We start from the raw sequence: 13310 nt of genomic DNA on the forward strand, positions 1-13310 counted from the left end.
AAAAAAAGTGTAATTTAACTAAATGATTTTCACATATTTTTTATTTTGAATGTGAATAGTATGTGTTGTTTTATTGTTTGGTTAGTGTTTATAAAGCAGATGTTACACCTTTTCGGGATAGGACAGTCAGCTAGAAACGAAGCTTTATTTTCGGATATCTTAAGCTTCATGCTATTGCTTGTCAAAAAGATTTCGACACACTTGAAAGTGTTTCACGAAGTGGTATATTGTGTTTCAGTACCTGTGCCGCGCCCGAATCTCGTCCGACACAGAGCGGAATGAAACATCATTGTTTCGATACAATTAGTCCGTTCCAAGCACAGGTGGACTGAAACAGCCTTATTTTGAAACAACGATACAGTTTCTGTGTCTGGCTCGAGATCGAATCTGGTCCGGTTATCCGAGACAGGGGCGGAATGAAGCACCACTGTTTCGAAACAGTGAACCACAGCCGTTCCGAAACACTGAAACAGTTCCACGTATAAATACACTGTATCGAAACATAGAAACAGTGGCCAAGTCTAGTGGTCAGTGAGTTCAGACGCGCTCGATCGGCAACACTCGGTCAGAGGAATATTTGAAAGGAAGCTAAGTAGAGTACTGAGTACTGAATAGTAATTCGACAGTAGGAAGGAAACATTCACGAAAACTGAAGTTTTATTATTCGAATCGCATGGCACGATTACGTTACCGGTACTATAATTCAATAATACCTTTTGAAAAAGGATACAATAAACTAATAGCGGCCTCTCACTAATTGTGCTAAGTGACCTTCACCGAACCGAATCCAAAATAACACAGGATGGGCCAAAAGTCAAAAAGGGATTTTCACTGTGAATAATTTTCTTATTTATTCTTTTTTCTACCTAACTGAGATTATATTCCACAAATTATATTCTACACAATCTCCCGCGGTTGGTCTTTAAGTCTGTGCAATATCGATGGAAACTAATGATAAATAAATAAGCTATTCACATCGTGACTTTTGGCACACACTGTACTAATGATGAAAGAACTCCTCATCTACGAGGAGAGGAGTAATTATCAAAGAAGTGAGCAAGGAGAAGGAACCTCATATGTTCTAACAACGTTGGGTGAATTGCGACGCCACGTAACAACAGCAATGAATGCAGTTAGCTCCGGACGTGTTTGAAGAAGTGTGGGACGAGTGTGACTAGAGCTTGGATGGTTGACGTGCTGTGGTTGGAGGGCTAACAGAATATTTGTGAGAGATAAATGAAAACTTTGGTCTTAAATGTCACTGTAAAATGATCTCGTGGTTGTATGTGCAGGTAGAATCGGCCGGCCGTTGTGACCGAGCAGTTCTAGGCGCTTCAGTCTGGATCCGCGCGACCGATACGGTCGGAGGTTCAAATCCTGCCTCGGGCATGGATGTTTGTGTTGTCCTTAGGTTAGTTAGGTTTAAGTAGTTCTAAGTTCTAGGAGACTGAATGACCTCAGATGTATTTTTTTTTTTCCTTTTAGAATCGGACGGTTATTTTGCAGACAAGAACTTTGTAGTGTAAGTTAAAATTCACACCACGTTTCTATCTGTGGAAGATACAGTCTTGTGAAACTGGATGAATTTCTTTGAAATACTATGTATGTTGTCAGCTTACAGGCGTGTCACCAAGATTCTTCCGATCTTCAAGGGCTACAAAGCACTAAAGTACTTTCGTTGAAGCTATGATTACTACCTTCGAGTTGTCTTTGGTTTCTGCTCCTGATCTTTGAACTCTGTACAGAATACTTACGGAGAAGCTTCTTTCATTGTTTACTTCACTAACTTAATATCATTCAGGATAAAATTGCGTATTGTTACAATAATATTGTTCTCGTATAAACGCTTTTCACTACCCAGAATTTGAACATCATCGTGCCGCAGATTGTACGCTGTTGTGAAACTTTACGTCAGATTAATGCACTGCAGCATACCAGGACCAAAACCTGGACTTTCATCTTTCACTGCCAATGCTGGTACGGACTGAGCTATCCCGACACTCCTCACTGCTAGTTTCAAAGCTGCTATTTGATTACACCTTTTATTTCCAGAGAGCTCAAAGCTCTCTCGTGGATAATGTTGGTCTGGGACACCAGGTGAAAACAATACAGCGGAGAATAACTTTGCCACAGCCTGGATATTGCTTTCGGAAACAGTAAACATCTCTGCAGCAGAGTGAAAATTGGCTGTCAGACTGAAAGTGCGTGTGATACCTGATGTTGAATCTGCACACTTGGAAACGATGAGGCAGACCATAATCCGTGTCTCGATAGGTCAGATGATAGGGTTATGGATTCTTGGTCCCTTCAGATATGAAAATTTAATTTGGCAGGAAGTTCCTCTGTGGGTTGGTTAGCCTCCTCTTCCAGAATACTTTCCAAAATTGTTTGTTTCTCTGCAGGAAAACTAGCTTCAGCGCAAGATAACTTTGCACTGTCTGAGCGTCAGTAGCGCGTCAGAAGAAGGGAATAAAAAGAAGTAGCTATGGCCGAACGCAGCAACGCTATCGGTAAAAGGGAAGCATATCAACTAGATCGCAAGAATGAGGTGCTATTAACCGATAAAACAAAAGAACCGTGAAAGGTGCAGACATTTGTAAATATTCCGTAGTGACGCAGCTTAGAGACGGAAATAGACAGCATATGTGGTCCGTATACGGATACAATTTGATTAGCTGACGGTTGGATACCGATTAAATGCAGATTATGTGGTAAAAATTAATTTACCATTATTTCAATGTTTTCAGTCACGTGTTATTTTATTACACTAATGAAGTTTAGTGCAGCGTTTGGTTGTACAGAACGCCAGCTGTAAGAAAGTAACACTTCCTTCGGCAGGTGAGGTCATTTTCAGAATAACAATATTATGCTTACGTTGCTATAGATATGAAGTCACTGAATTAATGGGCTGGAGCTAACAAGGGAACCTCCCCATCGCACCCCCCCTCAGATTTAGTTATAAATTGGCACAGTGGATAGGCCTTGAAAAACTGAACACAGATCAATCGAGAAAACAGGAAGAAGTTCTGTGGAACCGTGAAAAAAATTAGTAAAATATACAAACTGAGTAGCCCATATGGAAGATAGGCAACATCAAGGAGAACGCGAACTCAGCAGCGCCGTGGTCCCGTGGTTAGCGCGAGTAGCTGCAGAACGAGAGGTCCTTGGTTCAAGTCTTCCCTCGACTGAAAATTTTACTTTCTTTATTTTCGCAAAGTTATGATCTGTCCGTTCGTTCATTGACGTCTCTGTTCACTGCAATAAGTTTAGTGTCTGTGTTTTGCGACCGCACCGCAAAACCGTGCGATTAGGAGACGAAAGGACGTGCCTCTCCAATGGGAACCGAAAACATTTGATCGCAAGGTCATAGGTCAACCGACTCCTCCACAGGAAAACACGTCTGATATATTCTATACGACACTGGTGACGGCTTGTGCGTCACATGACAGGAATATGTTGTCGACCCACCTAACTTGTACATGGGTAAAAAGATTCTTCTACATTGCCTCATTTAGGTTTTCTTGTGGATGTGATAATCACTCGCAAAAAAGTGATGAAAACATAAGAGTTTGTCACATAAACTTGAAATAAAAAATTAAACTTTTCACTCGAGGGAAGAGTTGAACCTAGGACTTCTCATTCCGTAGCTGCTCTCGATAACCACAAGACCACGGCGCTCCTAGCCTCCCAATGTCCTTGATGTTGCCTATCTTCGCATGGACTACTCAGTTTGTATATTTTACTAATTTTTTTCATAGTTCCACACAACTTCTTCCTGTTTTCTCGATAGATCTGTGTTCAGTTTTTCAAGGCCTATCCACTGTGCCAACTTATAACTAAATCTGAGGTGGGTGCGATGGGGAGGTTCCCTTGTAAGAAGTGAACAGGTACGAATGGTCTTGTAGAATATGTATTTGTGTAAAAATGTTGCGTTCTTTTTTATATAAATTTATTATGTGTATATCACATAAGAATGTGCAGAAATGTTTGAAATATTGTTAAATGTTTTCCTTTTATTGCTGTGCATGACAAGAACTTAGTGCGGTGGGACTTCAAAAAGTAAGCTACACATTACTATGGCACGCCAAGTAACTTTTAAATGTTGTACTACAATTCAAAGCGATGCAGATACATGACACCAGATTTCTACATGGCCACGAAGTCCATGTAAACAAAAGTCGGAAAGCTATGACAATATTTAATTCCTCGGCTTTAGAAATCCGCTCCTTGGCCATGGAGCCATTCGGGAATCTCTGTGGTCACACAGTCATTCGAGAATCTCTGTGAGCGTTCTCATCGTTCGCAAAACTCTTTCCTCCCACATGTTCTTTCAACTTGCTGAAAAGACAGGTATCGCATGGTGCAAAATCTGGACTCATCAAACAGCATCACCAACGTTTCTGCTGCCTTGGTGAAATGGCACCATCTCACTATGGGTTGATGCAACACTGCATTCGGCACCACATACCGTCAGAATTTTACGGCGAATCTGTGTACGATTTAGACGCTTTGCCCACAAAAATAGTACCATCTCACGTGTGCTTCAACTTCCCCAGTTGCCGCTCCACTTCACTTGCCCACATTGCAATGCACCTGCCATCTATACAGCGGCACAATTATTGCTGCAGAAAACCCGTAACATGTACGAATGAGTTTTTCACTTTGCAGCGGAGTGTGCACTGATATGAAATTTCCTCGCAGATTTAAACTGTATGCCGGACCGAGAATCCAACTCGGGACCTTTGACTTCGCGGGCAAGTGCTCTACCAACTGAGCTACCCAAGCACGACTCACGATCCGTCCTCAGAGTTTAAATTTTGCCAGTACCTCGTCACCAACTTACATGTACTCTCTTCTGACAATGCGCCGCTTTTGTTGCGCAGTGGCCTTCGCCTGGGACGACATGTGTAGGTTACTTTTTGAAGTGCATAAGTAACTTTTTAGAAAGTAGTCATCGATACAACTGAACAACTGCGAAATTTCCGTGTATACATCAGCTGAAAGGTGGAATTTACGCTGGTCCTCAGATCGAAACGATGAATTACGAATATTTTGAGGCAACAAAATGTTAAAGTTACTTGACTCACTGAGATAATTTTCTTAGTAATCGATTTTTTCAGTATTTTTTATTCATATCTCCAAATTATTTCAGTATCTGTCCTGTATTTTGTAGAAGTCTTAACGGATACGTCAATTATGTGTAGAAACCGGGCATGATGGGAAAAACGGATGTCGGTTTTTATAACAGCAAACAATACACTTTACACGTAATTTTTAGCAGTAGCCTGAAGATAAAGTGCTTCTTCCCAAACCGATTCCTTATCTTCTAGTTTTATGTGACCACATGACTTTAGATAACGCGCAGTTCAAAAACAAGTATACTGTGAAAACTGTAAATAAGATGTTTCAAACTTTGTTATACTTGTACGAGACCAAATGTTAAAATAGTGTCCGCAGCATCAATATTGAGAATTTCGAAGAAATTATGGGGTTGTGGTGCTACGTCGGTGACACTAATACAGCACATCAGTCAGTTGTTAATATCAGTGCTTCACTTCAGCTGTTAATTGGAAAATGTGTTACAATCAGCTTCATTTCTGATAGCGATTAATGACAGGAACTCAGCGTTATTTCTCTCGTCAGTGGCTTTGAATTTCTATTTGTTATATCAGCACGGCAGAGAGAGGAGCATTTTCTAAATATACCAATAACACCGCAGTCACGGTTCTTTAGGGAATCGAACTCCCATGAGTAAAAACAGCTTCAAACGTCTGATTAGTTTACAAATGAGTTAATGTGTTAAACATTTGACGAACAGGTATGTAATTTTGTGGGTATCTTCACAGGTATACGTGCATACTCAAACATCCGACAAGTCGTGCTCGGGCGGAGCCTCTGGGCCATCACAATCTACCCTCGGTCAAACTCAAGATTGATCGCGTGACTTCCCGCGTGACTTCCCCATTCTACACACAGACAGCACGCCCACTGATACTACATGCACCATGCGTATGTCTGACTCCCAGTCATTCCTTGCCAAGTGACGCTGCTGTCGTTTGGATGAGTTTATTTCAATAATAGTTCGGTTACCACAATGTTCCGCCTGATCGGTGTACTGTAACCATTTTTTTTTCCAGGAAACTAGCACCTAACGAAAGGACGTGCGGTTATTTCATACAGAACAATGAATTCGCTCGCAGTACGTACCCTCTATGATGGTATTAGGTAGTATTACTGATAACAGGAGCTATCTTAGATTGGTCTTATAATTCCTGTTGCACAAACTGCACAACGCGGTCGTATTAACACATCAGGCAAAGATCCTGGATGTAACTGCTGAGAAGTTTCAGGGCTCGAACGTCGATTGTTCTGCAAATTTATTGCTCCCGAGATATGCAGTCATGCTACGTCAGCGAAAAAAGAGAGTATAGGGTCAACTGCTCCTCAATGCACAGACAGCCACATCCACTTGGAATGAAACCGAGCGACAGTATCTGAACAGCTCAGTCGATGCACTTTGTAAGGTTCCGATCTGAGTTCGCGCGAGAAGCTGCTACTGAACACACCAGTCTGAAGTGCCAAATACAGCGACGATTTTTTCGAACGTTTTTCCTACGCCGTTCCAGATTCAGACCAGAGTGTCAGGTGGTGCCTGTCTGCTGGGATATTGGTTCCTGCGCGTAGAATGTGAAACACTCTGTACATCACACAGTATAGAATCTGAGGGAAAACTGCAAAAATTTCAATTTCACGGCAAGAAAGTTGAGTCGGCATGGGAAGTTGCCCGTCGAATCAGCGACATCACTCGAGGATTTAGCAGCTGTCGCGAGTCACAACACCCAAGATCTACCTCGTTGTGGACGGCCGCTGTCAGCAATACCACCTGACGATCTCTACAAACAGATTATGGCTCGTAGCTGTACTAAGGAGCGTGAAACAGAAGTGTGCGCCGCCGTTTTGGAGGCGAATGAGATGAATCAGTCTGCACAGACAGTGGAGACCCATCGCCACATCATCAATTTCGCCTCTAGGCGTCCATTACGAACGGTAGTATAAAAAGTGTTTAAAAAATAAACATATTTCTTCATGACTACTTTACAGATCTCATACTGCCAAAACGATAAAAAGGCATAAAAGAAGCCGACCAGTACAAATCTGTTTTCACAAGTAATGTAATTCCAGTGGAGCAATCGAAACAGTTTAAACAAAATGTACATGTTATAGTTTGTAGGCCAAAAACAGAAAAACAACCATGAAATTTGTGTAACACTACCATGAACTTTGTGTGATATTTTACAGAAATAGCTCGATACCCACAGAAGATGACACATAGTTGTCGAAACAAGTCTGGAGATACAAAAAAAGAAATACATTGTGCTTTGCATAAAGGAGAGTTTGAAAAATCCCAATTTAAGTTGCAATCATGGAGGAAACTTTAACAGAAACTTCCAACCCGACTAAAGTAATAGCATAGAACTCAACACAGTACTGCAATCATGAATGCATTGTAATGTGTACTGAAACGTAGATAACTTACGTTGTACGGATCAAGTCAAATATAGCATTCGTCATATTTTAGGCCAATACCATTCTAAATTGCTGGTGTTCTAATGCCATACAAAGAGGGTGGTCAGAAAGAGTCTGCAAAACTTGTAAGGGTGCTGCAGTTTAGGTTGTACGGAGAAAAAATTGTTAAGAAAAAAATCTGACGTGTTGTGCCGTTTCCGAGTTAATTAGGGTTGAAGTTAGCAATCAGGCCGTTGCGTACGCAGTTTCAAGCGGCCCGACAGATACAATATCAGTTGTCCTCACAGCGTAGATGATAGCACAAGAGACTGCTCAGCCTTTGGCTGGAGTTCGATTCTTACTACCGTACCATCCAGTGGCGGATTTACATATAGACCCACAAGGCACAGGCCTAGGGGCGACACCTTAAGGGGGGCGGCATTTTTTGCTCTATACTCATTTTAGCCTTTTACGTTTTAAAATAACTGCGCTTACAAACGATAAAAATACATAGTTTACTAGGTGACTGAATGGAAGTTTAACATTGGGTTTCTGTCTAGTATCAGCTTCATGATTGTTCAAAATATTTTGAAGTAAGCGGGAAACAGAAGCCAAAAAAGAGACTACCCCGTTATTTTTACGAGACGAATTCCAGCCGGAAGGTGTGCTTCTACTGTTCTCTGGCAACAGAGAAACAGGCGACAATGAAATTAAATTATTCTGCATTATCGTTCTTTTATAGCACAGTTACGTCGAGAAATCCGAGTTGGCCAGTCCATCGCCCCCGTGTTTAAAATAAAAATCTTTGTGCTCGCGTGCCGTGTTTAAAGTAAAAATCTTTGTGCTCGCGTGCGGTGTAATACGATTGGAACTGGATACAGTCTTTCTTTCTTTCCTTTTACAATTTTTTTTCTTTTGTTTTGACTGTTGGTTGACAATTTTGTAAGTGCCTTAATATGAATAACAGTGAAAAAACCAAATGTGCAAAATTAAGTGGGACGGAATTTAAGAAATTATCGAAGGAAAGGCGAGAACGAGAAGCCAGCGTTCTAAAAACGCTTGGCAGAGTAGATAAATTTTTCGCAAAAAATGTTGCTGGTTCGACTTCGAGTTCAAGTGGTACAGATGATATTTCTGGCACTGCAGCTGTTGTAGAAGAAGCAGAGGAAACAAAAGTTAAAAATGAAGAAAAGCAAATTGTCCCTGATTTCGAATTTCACGAAAAACTAATTGTTGAGTGAGACATTACAAAAAGAAATAACCTCGTTAGTGATGATCCTGCAGAATGGTGTGTCAGTGAATCAACAATAGACATTCTCTTACATCGTTACATTAATCAAAATTGTAACGCTGATTTTTTCTAATTCAAGAAGATCAATAGGCGATAAAACCAGATTTTTGAACAAAAATGTGTTTTACTGTAAACTTTTAAATGGTGAATCAACTTTGTGTGATTTTCTAGTATACTCCTGTGGCACCGGTGCTGTAAATTTTTTGGAGATAAGACCGCGGTTGCTACTAATGGTACTGCAGACTGGAAAAATATTTCTAATATTTTATCTCATGATGAGAATTCACTTGAACACAAAAATTATCATCAGGATCTCTTCACCCAGTACAGGATTTGTCTGATGACTATGTCAGAAAATAGTGTATTGGAGCCAAATACCAATCAGGAATGGAATCCCACAGCATCAACAGGAACGTGGATCAGTCATGTCTTTGGGGAATCTAGATGCCAGATGTCTTTCATCACTGTTGAGGATAGTTCGAAGACCGTGCAGTATCAGGACAGGATACCCCTGCCTATTTTGGAGCTCTAGAGTCACCAGTTCATTTATGGGTTCATCTTTCAAGACGATAGTGCAAGGGCGCACTTTTCTCCAGAAGGCATGAATGAACCGAATGAAATGGCCTACAGTACCTGCTATCTTGAAGCCGAATGCTATTTTGGGAGCAATAGAATGTTGCAGTGCATTTTCACAGGAACCCTCCTGAGACGCTGTATGGCCTTTGGAGGGTAGCCGTTGAAGACTGGGAGAGGCCTGACTTCTTGTTGACTGCATATCAAGAAGGATCCAAGCATATCGCAATGCAGTGGGTGGAGTAACACGGTTTTGAGTGAGAAGATTTTGATTTCGGAGATGTGCAAATACACTCGCTTTCACACAAAAAAATCTTGAATGACTAGAGATAGGATGTTCATATTCAAATGGCTCTAAGCACTATGGGACTTAACAGCTGAGGTCATCAGTCCCCTAGACTTAGAACTTCTTAAACCTAACTAACCTGAGGACATCACACACCCCCGTGCCCGAGGCAGGATTCGAACCTGCGACCGTAGTCCAGCGCGGTTCCGGACTGAAGCGCCTAGAAATGCTCGGTCACACCGGCCGGCGATGTTCATATTCGAGGACATGTTCATTAGTATGTTCTGAAGAAATGAGTAGCATTTCACTCACCTCAGTTTAGCATGTATCCTGTTGCCTAGTAGGCACAGGGTCGGAAAGGAGCCTTGATAACTTGTTCCATGCGTGATGGCATCGACACATAGAAAACACGAATGGCGTCCTGTGGTATAGCCACGCATGTTGCATTCACCTGGATGCAAAGTTCATTTGTGGTGGTTAGCACTGGCACTGTTCTTCCATTCATTGTTGAAGCTTTTCTTAACTAGAGGCAAAAAGCACAACGAAGGCAGCAAAACAAAAGTGATTCAGGTACTTTTCATTAGGACGAATTTGTTCTTTTTTCCCAGTTTATTGACTTGAAAATTTCCTCTCTAACTACTGAGAACGGGAGATATGTAATCTCCATGAATGAATCTGTGTTCGCTTGCGAGTTTTTCCACTATTCTGATAAGTTCTACTGAAGTTCCGCATCTATATACAGTATTTTCAGTGCGCTAACACAGGGTAGTGTATAAATTAATGATCTGTCAGGTAAGGGCTGTTAGTATAAGTTTCGATAGAAACTTTCTCAATAATCTATGAATGCCTCACAAATTGATAATTATTGATCATTGTTCCATTCTATAATTTCGTTCAAAACTAAGAACTGGTCCCTTCTGTGCCCACTACTACTGTTTTCCTGCCTGATTATAATCTAGTGTTTTTCATCCCATCAGCCTGGTAATGATCTTGTAAATTGCAGAGGGAGCTTGGTACATCTGTGAAGTTCTATGTTGTGAAGTTGAAAGAACAGTTAAATTCTTGTTCCAGTTCTAGATGGCTGATTTCTTTCGTTAACATTCTGTAAATAACCTTGCAAGTTTCTTTTGCGTTACTTTTCTCCTAGGTATATTAATCTCTATTGAAATACTGTAATCTCCTGGTATACTTTGTTTTTCTTCATATCTCGGTTGGCTTTATGCACCTCGTCAACGTTATTTCCGAAATGTTATTCATTGTCTTTGTTCTTGTCTCCTACAAAGGTAAGCTGTCATCAGTTTGAAGATTACTCTATTTCCAGCATCCTGGGGTTGGAATGGATGTGCAACTTTTTTGTGGTTCCAGTAACTTCTATGAAAACCGTCTAAAGTCGAACAGGAAGAATATTTACTGATTGATGACCAGTTTCGGACTACTTGTCCATTATCAGATCAACCACAACAAAGTCACACTTGTCATACAAGTGGAAAATTGGGCATGGTGATAGATAACGTGGCCAACTCATGTGCTCATCTCTGTCCTGTTGGAGATGGCATGCTGTTGCTTCCCTCTGATACCTGATTTGGTTTAGTGAGCCGTTTATAGAGCGACCTACAATTTAGCGTCGATTTCCAATTACGGCTGATTCAGCTAAACAAACATTTTAAGAAACTTTGCAGTATTTGTATGATTTTCTCTCTGTGGTTAGTTTATATGCATCATAATTGGCTATATAGTTATCTACCAACAAAAACGTTTCTCTTTGTTGGCCTTCGAATCCTTTTTGTTTTCAACTGATGCTCTTATCAGATTTTTACTGTACTGTCTCACATCCTTTCATACATATTTTCGAATGATTTAGTGTAGTTCAGCATATTATATTAGGTTATTATTCTCATTTACTTGAAACTCTGGCATTTTCTTTAATAGTTATCTTGTACCATTCGAAATTTTCTTTTTTCTGACGTTTTCGTATCTATAACGTATTTTGGTGTTCTCCTGAGTATCTTTATTAAATAATTGCCCCATTCATTCGTATCTGTATAATAGTCATTTTGTATGTTAGTTAAGTGTCTCTTTCGTTTTTATTTGTATAATATTCATTTTACAGGAGGCTGAACTTGTTACTTTACTTTATCTGATGTACCTCTCAGTTCTCAAATAAATTCCCGTTATTGTATTTGATTTCCCATTTGTTGATTTTTTTAACTTTTTGTACGTCTCTACTTTCACTGTGGATCTCACTAGTCTATGGTCATCTGGAATTCGAGAGTAACTTAAAACCGATGTATATATTATAGAATTGCCGTGCTGTTTGTTAAAATACGGTCAATTGCTTTATTATATCGTTTTGGCACTTGATAAGTCTGTTTTCTGTTTGTCTCCGTTTGAAAGAATGTTAACAGCAAACATGTACATCTCGGAAAATTTTGCTAAAGATTATTCTTAGTTTCTTTTTTTTTCTTTCATACTTCTGCATCAATATACGAGTACATCTTGTAATGGCAATTTGTAATTTATAAATTTCTGTAAGTCTCCATAGAGGTACTGATTGTACTCCTGCATCAGAATTTGAGCATATTGATGCGTAGACTTGAACGATGACGGTGGATTATCTTGTGTTTAGTACGAAAACAATTCTTGCTATACTCTCTGAGATTTCATTCTTGCTTACAGTAAAGCATACTCCTGAATTTTCTCGTGCACTGTTCCCCTGCATTAAAAAACTTGTTCTGAGTTTAATTTAATTTTACCTTCATTTTTTGTCGCTCTTCTGATAACCATAATACCACCCTCATCTTACTGAGACTCGTTGTATAATATTCTTTATTAGCGCAACAGTAAAAAGGTGTGTTCGTTACCTTTTTTTCACAAGACCAGAAAAAAACTGGTAAGTCTTGAGGTACTTGTCAAGTCACTAGAAACTTCCTTGCCAGCCTCGAACGGTATTCTTGAACACTGCACGTGGTGGATGGATGGGTGAAAGACGATAAGGCGAGGAAAACGTTTGCTGCCAGCATCAGTGGAATGTGTTCAGTGAGGTGTTGGCAGATTTCTGCCGCGCGCGCTCTCTGCTTACCGAGTGTCACTAGGACGCCAGCTGAGTATGCACCGCCCATCCATTATCTCGCTGCTGCTGAGCTCTTTCGGTAGTTTGCGCTAGCGCGCTGACCTTGGGTGCGATCATCGCCCATTGCTGTTGTCTCCATTTACGATGAGTCTCGAGTTTTGGAGAGGATTTTTGAGTGCTTACGTTTACCACGTCTTGCTTGTGGGACGTAATCAGATAAGAGAAAGGAAATGAGTGCTACGATGAATTGTGAGCACATTTTGTCACTGTTACAAGAAAACGAGGAATTCGACATAGCATACTCCCTTGGCTACCAAGCTCTCCGGATTTAAATCCAATCGAGAATCTGTGGCACCACCTCGATCTGAGTGGTCGCGCCTTTGACCTGGGCACGGCACTGGAGTCGACGTGGTCCCACATCGCTGTCGGTACGTTCGAGAACGTTATTGACTCTCTTCCTGCACATCTCGTGCTGCAAAAGGTCGTTATTCAGGCTTTTGACTAATGGTCACATTATTGTAATTGGACGGTGTAGTCAGCACTAAGTATTGAGTACGTTGCACGATAAGTCTATATCTACACTA

General features: G+C 40.6%; 1 protein-coding gene across 3 annotated transcripts in view; it reads right to left on the minus strand.

Moving 5' to 3' along the window:
- LOC126464854 (uncharacterized protein K02A2.6-like) overlaps positions 1–13310 on the minus strand; it is a 394353-nt gene that overhangs the window by 50143 nt on the left and 330900 nt on the right. The gene's annotated exons all lie outside the window — the stretch shown is intronic.

The sequence above is a fragment of the Schistocerca serialis genome, chromosome 1, assembly GCF_023864345.2.
Source record: "Schistocerca serialis cubense isolate TAMUIC-IGC-003099 chromosome 1, iqSchSeri2.2, whole genome shotgun sequence".
NCBI lineage: Eukaryota > Metazoa > Arthropoda > Insecta > Orthoptera > Acrididae > Schistocerca > Schistocerca serialis.